We start from the raw sequence: 17,457 nt of genomic DNA on the forward strand, positions 1-17,457 counted from the left end.
CATATCAAAATTTGACACTGTTACTCTGTTAAAACTGTAAATGTGCAAACAAATTTAAAAAATTATTCATACAAGTAAAGCTATCAACACTATCAGTAAGTTAAATGTGCTTATAAAATACTCATGCAGTTTAAAAAATAATTTACAAAAAAGAATCTTTCAATGGTTTGGCAAAAATTGGTTCCATCCAGTGTATTGATATCATCAATACTAAAGAGATAATACAACAAATCCCAAGGATTGATATCAGAGTTGTCCTCCAAATAAACATGGTGTCATAAATAACAATATCTTTCCTGGAATCTGGCACTTCATACTCTCTGGGGATACATAATAAGATGACAGTCACAGCAGCAGCGACAATAAACACTGGTATGCTACCATAACTGAAAATAAAAGTTACACATAAGTATATAATATAATTACAGGAAATTCATATCAAATTAAATAATCACACTTCACAAACAAATCTATATACACATGAAGAATGAGTTTAATATACATCTTGTTCAAAATATTAGAAACTAACTGGATTAGTGTACCAACTATTCAAATAAAATATCATACAGTGGGTAGAGGGAAATGAAATCTGTGATCACAAAAAGGAGGGTGAGCTTCAGAGGGGGTGGGAGATTATTATTATTAGCCATATGGTACAAGGAAGCCCGAGGCTTATGCTGCACCAGCCAAAAAAAAAAAAGAAAAAAAGAAATTTTGAGTTACCCTGACAGAGAGAGAGAGAGAGAAAAGTAGAAGGGAATCACCAAGAGAAGAATGATATCCGGCTCAGGATCCTAGGTGTGCCAAACCCATACTCACCAAATGTGAGCCCCCGGGGTTAATTATTAGTATTAGTAGTGTAAAATGATGCAAGGAAGCAAGCTTATACAGCATCAGCCAAAAAAAAAAAAAAAAAGACTATTCACCTCATCTGTACATCTTCTCTAATAAGTTGCCTAATTCTTCCTTAAATTTATCAAACTACCCACTTCCAACAATGCCAGATAGCAATTCGTTCTCATGAATGATTACTCTCTGGCTGAGTTGTAAACAAATTTTTCACATCTATCCTGAAAACATCTTTTTTTTTTCAATTTAAATTTATGCCCACTTATGTGCATTGTCTGAGAAAGAGTAAGGGTGCCATCAGGTTTACTTAACCATTTAAAGTCTTTTAACACTTCAATCAAGTCTACTCCCAGGTGCCTAGTTTCCAAGTGCTGCAATTTGCAGAATTGACATCTGTGTCCTTGATTAATCTCACTACTCTTTACTGCACCCATACCAAGAGACCCACATCCTTCTTAAAATGTGGCTTCCAGACTGGTATTATACTGATTCACAATTTCTTGAACTCTATTAACTGGAAGAACAGCTATATCACTGTGCATTATGAATGCATTTATGGGAGATGCTTAATGGGTTTATCCTATAAACAACACCACATAATACAATAAATAAATAAAAAAATTGAAAGCCTTAAAAAATTATAAAAATAAATATGTTCATTGCATATAAAATATTAAAGCCGAGATGCATCATAAAATAAAGATACCAAAAAGAATAATAAGAGAGTTGAAAGGTTGGAGACTAAAGAAAAACTGTTTCATATTGCAATTATAGGCATACAAGCACAAGTACATGTATTTTTAATGGCCAGAAAACATGTACAAAATTTTTAATTATTAATTAAAACAAAATTAATAACTGCTGCAATTTCCTGGTAAAAGAGCAAGCATTTGTATATTCAGAACACAATTCAAAAAAGCTGAATACTTTTTTAAAATACTGAAGTTAAAATGTGGGTTCTGTCGGGGGATATGCTACTGCAGAGTTAAGTTGGTTGTATTTGCAGACACTGGCGTACTCAATTTTTAGCCTATTCAATGGAAATTTCTTGAATTTTTAATAGACTCAGAGGGTGGAAACAACTTTTCTTGAAAAGTAAAGTTGAGTTACTGCTGGTTGAACAGAATGGAATTAGAATAAAAAAAGGTATTTAAAAAATGTAAAAAACATTTTATTTTGAACATATTAAACAGAACTTTCTCAAATTTTTAATAGAGAAACTAAAAAAAAAAAAAAAAAAAGATCTTAAAAGGTACTGTGGTGAGTGAGAGGTGATTAAACAAAGTGGTTTTGAAGTGGAAAAGAGTTTGGAGGGAAAAAAGTAGGAATTAATTACTTCAGGTAACAGTAAGCACAAAAACAACTAAAACTTCATTAGAAAACGGAATATCGTTACCCACCTATTCTTCAATTTGCTATTCCATACAGCTGAAATAATGAATTTTCATAATGAAATACTTAAAATACATACTCCAAGTTGGTGGAGAACAAAGAAAAACTAAGGATGATCCAACGTTCTCTGAGCAGAGCAGATCATGGGGTTCTGTCAATGATGTACAGAAATTTTGCCAGCAGGGACAAGGAGGCAATTATCTCATTGTATAAATAATAGTTTCAGGCTTTATCTTGAGTAATGCATACTGGACTGGCAACCTCCTTTTAGGAATGATATTGAACTATTGGAACAGGTGCAGAGAAAGGCAACGAGATCAGGCTTTATCTTAAGTAATGCATACAGGATTGGCAGCCACCTGTTCCAACAGTTCCATATCCTTCCTAAAAGGAGACTGCCAGTCGTGTATGCATCACTTAAGAGAAGAGTAACAAGATTAGGCTTATCTTGAGTAATGCATACAAGACTGGCATACTTAGGAAGGGTAAGGAACTGTTGGAACAGGTGCAGAGAAGAGCAACAAGATTAGTCAAGGACACAAAAGGGTATTCCTATTACTTCAGAAACAAGCCACCTGTGAGGAGACCTGATTGAAGTGCTTAATGTTTTAACACAGTGGTTCCCAAACTACTGAGATCTACGGACCAATTCAAAAATCCAAAAAAAAAAAAAAGTTTGCACACCCCTATATATATATATATATATATATATATATATATGCATATATTTCTCTGTGTGTGTGTATACGTACGAACACTGTTTTCTGAAAATAAAATTCAAAGTTTTATGTTTAAAATAACAACTTTATTCTTATTTTTACATAAAGATATAATAATAACTTTACTTATCATCAATTTGCTATAGACAGAAAGAATAATTCGACCAGTTCCAGAGGGTCCGCTTCGTAGAAACTCTGCTTTAATGGATTAAGAAAAAATAAATGCTGATGGTATCCTTACTATTTCTGAAATGATGTATGTATGCATACATGGTCGGCAAAAGGATGGCTGTCAGATATATGTGAAAAAATTTGCTTTTGGCTAGAGTGTAACTGATTGCTGCAATAAACTTCCATCTGCTGTCATAGAAGTGAATAGTTTGAACAAACTTAAGAATTAGGCTCATTATTACAGGGTACAGATGAGGTGAATTTGTTTTTTTTTTTTTGGTTGATGCCATATTTGTTTCCTTGTGTCATTTGTCTATATTAATACTAGTAGTAATAGTTTTTTTTTTTTTTTTTGTAATTGTTGGCGCATAGGCTTCTGTGGCCATAATGCACCTCCCAAGGTTTTTGCAGTACTTTGATCCAAGCCCGAGGCGGGAATCAAACCCGCGACCTTTGGGTTGCCAGGCAGGCACTTTACCCACCCGGCTAGCCCGGTAAGCTAGTAGTAATAGTACCTAAGCCATGAAATGAAAAAAGCTTGCCTTGGTACAATACATTTATTTTGGTGATTATCACTAAAATAAATGTATTGCATTTTATAGAGCATCTTCTACAATATACAGCATCTAATACCATCAACAACAAAGAATTTTTTGAACAATTAAAGACTTTTAGGGTATTGAGGAAGTAATTAGCAGAAACATAAAATATACACAGTTGCTCAGCTTGTAAAGGAAACCCACCAAAAGAAAATGCTCCAGAACAACAAGAGAATGAGATACCAAAAAGGAAGGTTGGTGCCATCTTTGTGATAATTCTGAGTGCAGTCGGTTTGAAGAATAACAACAGAACTGAGGTAGAACTGATGAAATCAATATGATCTCATGAAATTGTTACGATTCTGTGCAAAATAATCTTTTTGATGACTACTCTTCTTTCTGTAAATCAGTGTAATGTTTATACTTTTCTAGCTACTAACTGATTGGGGTATGAATTATCACTTAAACTGAAATAACTAAAATATTTCATATGAGTCATGCTACATAAAACATAACTAATAAATGTGAAAGAAATGACAGAATTGAAAGTGGTGTTCAAATCACAGCTTTAAATGGACTGGAGTTCACTGGAAAACCATTCCAGTTCATCACATCCATCAATAACGTCAGGAATATATTTGATTATTAAAGATAAGATATTTCATTAACAAGCATTGCATTTCATAAAATTTTTCATATCGATCCCTGGTTTAAATGTATCATCTGCATTTATGTATTTTTGTACAGGTATATACTTTTTAAATCAGAGCTTGAAATGGACTGGAGTGCAACAGAAAACGACAACAGTAATATAAAGTTATAATCTATTAAATATTAGTATTTAATAGGTGGTAACTTCCATGTGATATTCACTTTACATCACAGTAATATCCATGGTTCCTAAATGCTTCATTAACCACTAATGAGGTTGTTTTGGTTGTTATTATTTGGTTTTTAGGAGCATTAGCAACTAAGGCCATACTGCTCCAGGAATATGCGGTGGTCATTCCCTGACCTTTCCGCATCCTCCGTATTTGGTGGTGACGGGCTCGAACCCGGTCTAATCAAGGAGCGTGTGCTACGCACTGCTGCTCCTTCCCACCTGGCTACGGAAATGCCAGGTTGTTTTGGTAACATAACCTTATTCAATAAGGTTACTTAATACTAAGGTTAACAAGACAAGCTTAATTGTAACATAACTTGTAACATAATTGTAACATAAGGTTAAGTTACCAAAATATGATAATTAGTGGTTAGTTTTTAATTAAACATTTAGGAAACAATTACTGCTTAAATGGGTTTAAAAAAAAAACACTGGAAAGTCTGTCACAAAGTTTGATTTGCAGTAACTGTCAGTGATGTCACCTTGACTGATCATGGCTGACAATTGTGACTACTGTTATTAGCCACAATCAGCAGAAATTAATGAGATGCACATCATGCAGTGAGATTATCAAGCTATCATTGGGCACTTATAGGGAAAGTTGCCAATCAAGTTTTCATTTTCTCTTTCTTCGCCCTTTTAATTTCTTTAAAGTATTTTTTTTTTTTTTTTTTTTAAGGCGAATGATACTCTCCCAAGTTCGCAGACCTTTGGGAAGACTCCCCCCCATGATCGTCACCTACGGAGTAGGAAAGACAGGGGGCAACAGTCGAGAAGGCATGTAGAAGGGACTATCTCGACGATAAAGTTAAATTAAAACAATGAAAATTAACGGAGACGAACTTTACTAATAAATTTCCAAACCGCTATCGTATACAAATGAAAAATACTGTCGAAACGTAAACATGACTGAACACTTCCAATTACTTTTTCTCTACCTCGTAACGAAACAGCTATGAAAGGAATTTTTTTAGTGGAAAAAATAAGCGTTATGTGAAAGAAATAAATAAAAAGTAATAGCGTAAACACTTACGAGGTGGGTTCACGAGTACGGGACAAGACTAGACAAGCAACAATGGCTACCACCCATACGAAAACAATAATAAACACTCCAAACCCAACTCCAAACACCTTAGCACTCATTCTAATGCTTTATCATAACCTGATAATTGTAATGATAAAAATAAAAGAAAAGAAAAACGTGTTAAAACACGTAACCATTTTTTTTTTTCCAGAAAAGTCAAAATTTCTCCTGAAGTTTACTTTATCAGCTCTCAGAGCTAAAATGTTGCATAAGTTTCGTACACACTGGTAACGTTCATGTTGCGCGATTGAATCTGCACACCGCCATACAAAATGCAGGGTCTATTAACTAAGCAGTTATATCAACGATTGCAAAAAACAATGAAACTTAAACTCCACTTGCCACAGAGTGACTATAATGGAATATAAAAGAAATACACAGAAAATAGGTAAGGTTAGATTTACAAGTAATTTTAGAAACAAACTTTCCAGGTTCAATCCTTCTACACTCTCGTGCTAAGAAACAAGAAGTTGCTCGCTGAAAAACTACATGAGGACTCGGTATAAAAATGAAATAAGCTTTATTTCGAAGTCATTATCTTTTCCTAATTCTATTTTGTTCGACGAATAGCATGAATTTTTTTTATTAAAAAACAAATTAATTTCATATTACAAATAATTTTACATCATTCATTCCATGTGGTAGAGGGCAGTAGTGCTGACTTCGATATTTGGACCTTAGGGTAAAATAATTATGAATTGGACAATCATGCGCAATTGTTATATACAGACCTCTCCTTTACAATTTTAAGAAACTCAATTTTTAAGCAAGCAGAATAAAAAAGTAATGGACTCATAAAAGATTTAAACAATGTGATCATAAAGATTTATTACTTAAATCGTGTACATTTTGTGCGTGTATGGGCTTGGCACACGCAGGGTCCTGAGCTGGATTCATCATTCTTCTCTTTCTTGGTGATTCTCTTGTATTTCTGACTCTCTCTCTCTCTCTCTCCCCCCTCACTCAAAGGGTAACTCGGGAATTTTTTTTTTTTTTTTTGGCTGATCAGCCTCAGGCTTCTTTGCACCATATGGCTAATAATAATAATAATAATTAACATAATTGACTTTTCATAAACAACACAGTGTCATAGCCTCTCACGGAATGCTATTTCAGAGATAGTCAGCCTTAGGCGTAGATAGCAAGGTTTTTCACCCGCAAACCTTGGTTTTCATACAGAAAAACAGAAGGAATCAACTACAGGGCTCTATTGCGTGCCCAGGATCCACGGCACGCACGTTTTTTAACATTTAAAATGTACAAGTCTGAAGTTCCAATGCAGTCTATTTTGTTTATTGAAGTTTCAAACTGGGTGATCATTTTAAGTGGGAGCCCTTGATTACTTTCAATAGGAATGAGCAGGATCATGTACAATAGTGTTTGGAAAGCGTTATCACCAGCAGCAAGAAACACAATGCATATGCATTGCCATTTTTATGTGTATAATGCAGCACACGAACTTGATGTTTGAAATGTAGAAACATTTATTCCTGCACATGAAGTTAATGTTGAAACGTTTATTCTTGCGCATAAAATTAATGTTGAAACGTTTATTCTTGCACATAAAATTAATGTTGGAGCATTATCTGAAAACTCGGTAATCCGAAACAATGCAAACCGATTTGAATGCTATAAAGCACCGAGAAATTTTGGCATCTAGAAGCCTACGAAATTTATCACGGCAACTATGAATGGAAGTGTTTCAAAGTGAGTATTGCCATGCAATTGACCTCAAGGATAGCATAGTGGTCACGGCTGCTATCCTTCCACATGATGGAAAAACCTGGATCTTTCTTCCAGAACCTCAAGTTTGCATCCAGCAAAATAGGGCTAATCATATGAATTTTTGATTAGCCCTATTTTGGACCTTGGGAATTTTAGAGTCATGATAGAGTAATGGGTCAAGGCCTTAGTTGCCTCTGGCTGAAAATCCAAAACCAAAACAACCAACCGTTTAACTGCTCTGATTGAGAAATATGCATCAGACGTTAGCTTGTAATCAAAAGCAACTGTTCTCAAGTCGTCTCACGGAATATGTCATTGGGCGGTGCATGAATTACATAAATTTTCATGAAAGGAGCGCCAGCCACTGACCATGTAAAAAGAATTCATTACAATGAACGGTTATTTAAAAAAAAAGTGAAGAACGACCTTTTGAAGTTGAATATTACTCTCTTCTCAGAAGAGGAATGATTTCAGCTTTCAGGGCATTTAAACTCACAGAATACATCCGTATGGTTAAAGTGAAATCCCATGTCAAGCATGAAACGGGATTATATACAGACAAAATGGGACATCTGGCTCCAGATTATGGAACTTACCTTTCTCACAATCCCATAACTTCTTAATGGAAATATGCGTAGTCTATCAATTCCTTGGACGCCAGTAGTAAGGAATTCGCCATATAGTGCAAGGAGGTCACAGGCTTTTGCTGCACTGACAAAACAAAAAAAAAAAAAAAAAACCACCCATGGTGGATTTACATCATATTGATGTAAGTCCATTGTAAGCATCTTTTTTTTAGGCGCATCAGCGACTAATGCCATGTTGAGCCTTATTTACTAGTGCACACGTAAATGTCTGTAAATTGCGTGTGTACTGGGGTCAATTTGCTGTTTTGTGGAAGAAAAACCAGAGTTTCTTAAAGAAAAAACACATGCTACCCTCGCCTGAGGCTGCTGCATCATGAACAAATGTGTTCTCACACACACACACACACACACATTTGCGTCTGCAACTTCATTCATGTGTTCCTTAACTTAACTCCTTGGCTTTTATTACTCTAAGTATCCTCTGTGTTCCTATTTCCTCAAGCGCTGTAATTTTAATGTCACAGTGTATAAGTATTACCAACAACCCATTCAGGAATGGAATCCTACATTTTCTCTGAGAACAAATTGTAAGAACTGTTGGAAATTTTACAGACTTCGTGTTAAGCTTTACAGTGCCGTCGTGGTATGGTAGGCATCCAGGCAAATGCCTAGGGCGTCATTTGCGTAGGGGCGCTTCTAGTGCCGTCGTGCGGATTACTTAATTTTATGGATAATCCATATGCACTAGGCAAATGCTTGATTTGCCTAGCGCGCAAAAATATCTCACGACGGCACTAGTACCTAGTATTACCACGGAAGATTACGCCTATTACCACGCAAGATGAACTGAGAAATTAAATTTTAAAAGTCCCTGAAACCATTAAGAATGATTTGAAACGAGAAACATTACAAGGAAGTTTGGATTCGGCACTGAATGCTTGTTATTGTAAGGTTTTTAGTATCATCAGCGATATAACGCCATATTGCTACGTATATATTTCCTGAAATTGCGTGTGTTCTGTGGTCGATTTTCTGATTACTGGACGAAAAACCCGAGTTTCCGGGTGTCTCGTCTGAGACTAACTCAGCCACGTTGTGAAAAAGGCCCATAAAAATTCCTCCCGTCGTCGACAGGACTCGCACTGAGGTCTTTTCCACCCGATGTGGAGTGCTACCCACGAGGCTTCAAGTAGTGGACGGAAGTTTTGCGGAACTTGGCATGAAAATTCGCTAGTGGTCAAAAACTAGAGAACAAAGGAAAAACGTAAGTGAATCAAAAACTTTTTATTAGATTAAGGCATTTTGGGACATTCATTTTAATGAAGAAGAACTCTTTATTGCATACAAAACGCACACGCCGTACACAATACCCTTCATGGCTACAAGCCAGGAGTATACAGTAAAGGCTAATACAATATTACAGTAAAGGCTAATACAATGTAATAAACAAGGAAGAGATAGTTGAAAAAAATAATATTATTACTAATTATACAAATGTAGGATTAAACATTGGAAAACAAATGAAAAATTTGCATATGAATATATATATATATATACATAACAGCATGTTATCATGTTAAATTATTCTCAAGGGAGCAGTCCTTTTACAGTGCTGGAGTCATTTGAGCAGGCGCAGAAAGTTGGAACACTGTAGTGATGGATCCATGGCAGTGATGGACAGGTCCTTGGGAGCAGGTTCTAATGTCCTGTGAGTTGGTCCTGAGAAGGAAGTCGATGGAGTAAGTTCTGTCTATATTTTTATCCAATGCGGACATTCATTTTAATGAAGAAGAAGAAGCACTATTTGACTATTAATGTACTATTTTAATAACGCACAAGGACTAGGCAAATTTGGATCAGAAATTATAGAGCTATGCAAATCATTTCAAATCAAAAAACGGCACATTGATAATTCATGGAACCATACCTTGATAAGGTTAGTGCTCTCCAAGTGTAGAAACGCACGTGCGATCTCGACTCCTCATGCTGAGAATAAAGCTGTTAATTAGTGTTAGAACTATTAATTACCATTTCTATAAATGATTAACACAAGTCAGTTAGGTTTCTCAGTGAGAGAGTTCACACTGGCAACAAATCAGAGGCATGGTCAGTTAGATTAAGACCTGAGATCTGGGTATCTGGTTGGCCATTCCATATAGGTGTACTCTCTATCTGAGGGGACTGCTTCACCAGGAATGTCATTGTCGTTTTAGCTGGCTACCAGCATCTTTGTTGCAAGTCCTAGCCCTACGGTTCCACAAATATTACATAGCTCATTGTTAACTGTTGCGCTGGTATACCGCTACCAAAAGCATCGACAATGAAGAAGCAAAATTCTCTACTTCTCTAAGCCATCTTGAGGGTGTGTTGGAGTATACAAAATAGAAAGAAAAGTGTGAAACAATTGCACTTGCAGCAAAACGTATTAAGAATCTCATCTAAATACATTACAGCAAAAGAATTAAGAATCTCATCTAAATACATTACAGCAAAAGAATTAAGAATCTCATCTAAATACATTACAGCCATGATAGTTCTGGTGGAAACACATGGAGGTCTGCTCAGTCATTAATATTGTTTCTGCACACATCATTAAACTGCCACTTCAGAATTCTTTCTACTGCTCTCCACAACACGTCGAAATGCAAAGCTCGTTAATGAAATATTTTGTTTTTAATGATCAAGTATGAACATGGCATTACCAATACATATGAGGAATCAGAACGGCATGCTGGTGGGCTCTGTTCCAGTCCGAGTCCTGCTCTCCACCTCAAAGAAATATCCCAACGGTGTCTTTGTGGCAGTTTCAGAGTGGTGACTGCCTTTAAATCGATTGAGCAATATTTAAACGATAAATGCAAAATACACAAGTATAAAACAGGCCATATTTGATATGATTAAGGCGTCGTAACGTAATCAGTAGTATTCGATTTCGTTTACGGGTTCAGGCAGAGGTTGTTCTGTTTCATAAATGAGTGTCTCTTTGCATTGTACTTTTATTTGTCTGTGCGTGTAGCACAGTGGAATCGTCACTGTCCTCCCCACACCGGGTGGAAAAGGCCCAGGTTTGAATCCCGTCGATGACGTGAGGAACTTTAGTGGGCTTTTTTCACTCCGTGGCTGAGTTAGTCAGTCTCAGGCGTAGACAGCAAGGTTTTTTTCCCAGAAACTGGGGTTTTTCGTCCATCAAACAAGCAAATCGACCAGAGAACACATGCAATTTACAGACAAAATAAATAAATGGGTAGATGTAATCATTTACAGGGGACCCTAATATCATAATTTGGTTTGTTTTGTACTTTTATTTGTATTTAAAAATGTAATCACGTTTTTTGTGTTGTTCCTTAACTGTTGAGCACTGGTATACACTGTGCATACCCTTAAAATATTATCCGAACTACACCAGTTATTTACCATTCATTTTTATGATTTATTTTTATTACTATACACTCAGTGATCACTGAATTCTCACCGTCTCATCCATAATGGACTACACCCCATAGCTCTCAGTATAAAAAGCCGAACAGCTTCATACCCTATAGCCGTGGTAATTTGTATCTGGTGGTGATAAAGTAGCAGTTATGGGATGTAGTAAAGATATCACTGAGTTTCAGAAGGGCATGATTGTTGGAGCTCGTGCATAGGGTGCTTCCACATCGGAAACTGCACGTGTTGTCAGTTGCTCATGTTCCATTGTGGTTAAGGTGTACAAAAATGGTGTCCAAAGGGTCAAACATCCTCCCGCCGAACTGCAAAGGATTGGATTAGGCAAGTGGGATGCTCGTGTTAATAGAAGGATGCAGCGCGTTGTACAGGTTCAACAGTAGGTTACTGTGTGACAGTAGAGATCGCAATACAATATGGGGAATGCAAGAACAATATTCATAAAAATTAACACGTGACACAGAAGCCTATGATAGATACAAGCTGGTCTGTAACCAAGTCACAAAGGAGGTTAGGCAGGCAGAGGCAGATCAGCATTAGCATTTAGCATTAGTAGAGGCATTTGATACAAGAAAGCAATCTTATGCAGCATCAGCCGAAAAAAAAAACCCACTTCCGCTTCCACTTCACCCCTCTGTTCGTTCGAAATACCTGTCCAGCTGAGCCTTAAACTTATTTAAGCTATCAACTTCCAAAACAAGGGATGGAAGTCTGTTAGCATTAGTAGTGGCATTTGATGCAAGAAAGCAAGCTTATGCAGCATCAGCCAAAAAATAAATAAATAAATTAATTAAAAAATAATAATAAATAAATAAAAAATAACCACTTCCACTTCACCCCTCTGTTCGTTCGAAATACCTGTCCAGCTGAGCCTTAAACTTATTTAGGCTATCAACTTCCACGACAAGGGATGGAAGTCTGTTCCACCAACCAACCACCCGCTGGCTAAAGGCAAATTTCCGCACATTTATCCTACATCTGTCTTTCCTCAATTTGAATTTATGCCCTCTCAGGTGATTATTCTGCGCAAGAGGAAGAATCCCATCAGCATTGAGCATGCTCAAACCATTCAAGGCTTTGTACACCTCTATTAGATCACCTCGCCGGTGCCTAGTCTCCAGACACTGTAATTTTCAAAATTTAAGCCTTTCTTCGTAAGAGCACCCCTTTGTTCCATTCACTAATCTTGTTGCCCTTCTCTGTACTCGTTCCAGCATCTCTACATCCTTCTTGAAATGAGGCCTCCAGACCTGTATAAAGTATTCTAGGTGTGGTCTGACCATTGCCTTATACAAAGGAATAATCACCTCCTTATCCCTGCTAGAAAAATTCCTATATATCATCGACAATACACTATGAGCTACTCTTGCAGCCCGTCTGCACTGCTCAGAAAACTTCATATCTGCCTGCACAACCACCCCCAGGTCTCTTTCATTCTCTACCACTGTCAGTGTAGTACCACAGAGTTGATACGTTGCTCTGGGGTTGCTGTGTCCCATACGGAGTACTTTACATTTGTCAATGTTAAACTTCATTTGCCACCTCTCAGCCCATCTGCTCAACCTTTCCAGATCCTGTTGCAACACCATAGTGTTAGTTGTGTCCTTGAGAACCCTACCAACTTTTGTATCGTCTGCAAGCTTGGACATTAAACTTGATATACCATCATCAATATCATTTAAAAATACAGAAAACAATAATGGACCCAACACTAAACCCTGAGGGACTCCACTAATAACATTAGTCGACCATGAGCAGTGTCCATTGATTACCACTCTCTCTCTTCTCCCCCTCAACCACCCCTTTATCCATAGCAGCAATTTGCCTCCAATGCCACACTGCTCCAGTTTGTGCAGCAGTCTTCCATGTGCAACAGTATCAAAAGCCTTTCTAAGATCCAAGCATATATATAATATTAAAGTTATTCCCTGCATCCAGTTCTTTTGTGACTGCATCACAGTTATCCAATCAAATTGGTCAGGCAAGACTTCTCCTTAACAAAACCATGCTGTGTCCGAACTATAACTGAAGTCTTGTCTAGATGATCCTGCAGTGCTTCTTTAACCAGTGCCTCCATTAATTTTCCTTAAACAGAAGTTAAACTCACAGGTCTATAATTACTTGTGTCAGCCTTTGAGAAATCAAATGACTAAGAGAAATCTTTGGCAAACGATGCAAAGAAAAACAGCAAAGATTTACTTATGTCAACTCTAGAAGGAAGGGGATGATTGGTCCACTTCATATCGATGGTTCAACTGTTGATGATCCTGCTCAGGTAGCTAACAAACTAAATGAATATTTTGCATCGACATTCACACATGAGGAGTTATTCAGCGAGGGGAATGCCAGAGGTGTATTCAACTCTGACAGTAAGCTAGTTAATCTTGTAATAACTGAGAGTAAAGTGGAGGAGAAATTGTTGAAGATAAACACAAGAAAGGCACCTGGGTGGATGGGATTTATCCAGTTATATTAAAGGAGGCAGCAAAGGAAGTAAGCAAACCCTTAGCCATAATTATGAGAGCTTCCTTGGACTCAGGGGAGGTACCCATAGACTGGAGATGTGCAAATGTGACCCCAATTCACAAAGTAGGATCAAAGGCTGACACAAATAATTATAGACCTGTGAGTTTAACTTCTGTTCCAGGAAAATTAATGGAGGCACTGGTTAAAGAAGCACTGCAGGATCATCTAGATAAGACTTCAGTTATAGCTCAGGCACAGCATGGTTTTGTTAAGGAGACGTCTTGCCTGACCAATTTGATTGGATACTATGATGCAGTCACAAAAGAACTGGATGCATGGAATAACTTTGACATTATATACTTGGATCTTAGAAAGGCTTTTGATACTGTTGCACATGGAAGACTGTGCAAAAATTGGAGCAGTGTGACATTGGAGGCAAATTGCTGCTATGGATAAAGGGGTGGTTGAGGGGGAGAAGACAGAGAGTGGACAGAGGTAATCAATGGACACTGCTCACCGTGGACTAATGTTATTAGTGGAGCCCCTCAGGGTTCAGTGTTGGGTCCATTATTGTTTTCTGTATTTATAAATGATATTGATGATGGTATATCGAGCTTAATGTCCAAGTTTTTAGACGATACAATGGTTGGCATGGTTGTTAAGGACAGAGTTGTTGCTCCCTGCCTCCCGGCTGCTAAGACTCCAGGGCCGGCAAACAACAACCATCCCAACACACATATATACTTACACACACACACACACACACACACACACACACACACACACACACACACACACACACACACACACACACACACACACACACACACACACACACACACTTGCCGGCTATAAATAACCTACAGATGCTACAGCGGTATATAGGAATAACACTGGAGGCCGCAATCAATACAAAAATACCTTGTCCTCCCCTTGTGCCTTGTCAGCTAATCTGGCGAGAGGTTGGCACACGGTATCACCCCGCAAACATTACTGAAAGGGATTGATATGGAGGTCGAGGTGTTCTCGTCTGGGGAGGCATTATCACGTACACAACTCCAGATATTGGAAGGCAGTACTGTAACCGGTGCAAGCTACTGTACTGAGGTAATCCTTCCCCATGTGCGTCTGTTCCGAGGTGCCATTGGCCCTGACTTCTTGTTTATAGGTGATAACGCCACCCCATTGCACTGCGATTGTTGATATGCTTTTGGAAAGTGAGGACATTGTTCCTATGGATTGTCCTGGCCGTTCCGGCCGATCTAAATCCCATCGAACACATACGGGACGTTCTGGTGAGACGCCTAGTGGCACGTCCACACCCACCAGAAAATGTTCACCAGCTGAAGATGGCGCTGACAGAGGAATGGACGATGTTACCGCAAGAACTTATCAACAACATTGTTGATAAGTTCTTGCGGTAACATCTTCCATTTTATGTATGTGCAAAACCTGCATCGACATTAGGGGTGGCCATATCTCCTACTGAGGACCACCTATTCCCTTTGTTCCATCTTTGGCAGTGATGCATCTGTGTCATGGCAGCCAGTGATATGTTGCCATTTTTGAATAAAGTCCCTCTGTACCGTTTTTTTTTTTTTTCCTTTGTTGAGTCGCTATTGTCTCATTCATCATTTCTGTACCTCACGAGGTTCCTTTGGTATGTTTTTTCCATACCAGGCCACTCCTATGAGAAGCTACAGGTGGAAACCTGACTGGTCCTTAAGTTTTGCATACCAGCGTACATAAGGACATTGTTTAATAATGCACAAGAACATTAATTAATAATGCACAGGCGCTTACGACTGTTTACCGCATTTGGCCAGCAGCTTCTGCATCCTTGGAAAGGGACGTAACTGTCAGACTGCAAGGTGGGTTTGCTTTGCTTCTTTCAGGGATGAAAACCCCTCTAAAAAACTCAAGGAACCCTTTATATTCTATTTCCACTGGAGGATTAACTAAGCATTTCAGAAGCCGAATTAAGATATCATTAGGTAATTAAAGTGTCAACCCCTGGCAGTTTATATTGTCTGTAAATTGCGCGTGTTCTGGGGTTGATTTTCTGTTTTATGGATGAAAAACTCGAGTTTCCGGGCGAAAAAACCATGCTACCCTTGCCTGAGACCGAGCAACTCAGCCACGTTTTGAAAAAGGCCCATAAAAATTGCTCACGTCATCGACAGGGCTCGAACTCAGGTCTTTTCCATCCGTTCTCGGGAGGACGGTGATCCTACCAACTGTGCTACCCACAAGGCAAAAAAAAAAAAAAAAAAAGTGGTTAACACATGAGACATCATAAGTAAGCGTTTAAAATCCTCTTAAATGAAATTGTAAAGATAAAATGAAATTCAACAAATAAAATAAACATCATATAAATAACTTATTACATATTCACTATTCTTTCTGACGTAATAAATTATGCAATGACGTAATGTTGTAGCAAGCTCTGTACTACTGGTACTGAAATACAGGTCGCAGTTGATAGAGGGCGCCAATAGGGCTGTCTCTTTTCTTACTCATCTATTCTAGTTGCAATTTATGAGTTTGCGTTTTATGGGTGAGGGGCAGAAATATTTGATCCTCCCTCTCACGAAAAATTGACTAATGATACCTCTTTTCAATAACTTATCTTTATAGATAATTATAACAAGATAAGGCCTGATTATACAAATCTTGGTTTTCCAGGCAAAATAATTTGATATGTAATACAGATAGTAAAAAGTGTGTGATTTATTCAAATTTTATACGATATTGCATTTCTTACTAATAACATGCTTCCAAAACGATAATTCTTTCCAAATATACACGTATTTTCTTTAGCAGTAAGCAAATTGGCCAGTGAATTTGCTATTTCTATTTGTCTTTGAATGTCAAGTGAATTTGACATTTCTATAGACCTTTAACGACTTCTTTTTTTTTTTTAATTTAATAATGTGAGATATTCATTAGAGTGAAATTTCAGTACAACGAAATAATTCCAATTTCACAGAGAAGTAAGTTTTAAAGCGATTTTACTGTACATTTTTTTAGATTTTTATTTTACCGGAATCAACTTTCTATTACATAACGAAATCCTTCCATAAAGGCTATTGAATTGCTTCTGTAAAATGTATATCATGCTAAGTCTTGAGGGGCATTGTCCTGAGTTCATTATGGAATTTGATGAAGTCATCATTGGGAAATGTTATTAGTCAACAAAACAGAATTACGAAACAACAAATAATCACGAAGAAATGTCTTTAAGCGATCAGATAGTTTTAGCTAATTTTTCTAGCTGATGTAATTGTATATACGAGGGGTTTTCGAAAAGTAAGGCAACGCATTTTTTTTTTTTTTTCTTAATAATGATGAAAGGGAATGAGATGAAACGCGGTGGACAGATAGATCCCTTAATAACATTCAAAAAGACCGACAGTGCAGTGTTGCACTACTGTCGCCTCACAGCAGATTCCAGTTGCAAAATGGCGGCTACCATGCGAGTGTGGTCCAAAACAGATGTTCGTGAAGTTATTCGCTTTTTGCAAGCAAAAGGGTCTTCACCAAGTGACATTCGCCGTGAACTGGTTGCTGTGTATGGCGAAAAGGTGATGACAAAGCA

General features: G+C 37.4%; 1 long non-coding RNA gene across 2 annotated transcripts in view; it reads right to left on the reverse strand.

Annotated features, from left to right (window-relative positions):
- Positions 1 to 296: 296 nt before the first annotated feature.
- LOC150080106 (uncharacterized) overlaps positions 297 to 17,457 on the reverse strand; it is a 148,925-nt gene continuing 131,764 nt past the window's right edge. For both annotated transcript variants that reach the window (XR_016547434.1, XR_016547433.1), the window contains one exon: positions 297 to 386. This is a non-coding gene — a long non-coding RNA (uncharacterized LOC150080106). The remainder of the gene's footprint in view (positions 387 to 17,457) is intronic.

This window comes from Mastigoproctus giganteus, chromosome 9 (genome assembly GCF_048544385.1).
Source record: "Mastigoproctus giganteus isolate SK-2022 chromosome 9, ASM4854438v1, whole genome shotgun sequence".
Lineage (NCBI taxonomy): Eukaryota > Metazoa > Arthropoda > Arachnida > Uropygi > Thelyphonidae > Mastigoproctus > Mastigoproctus giganteus.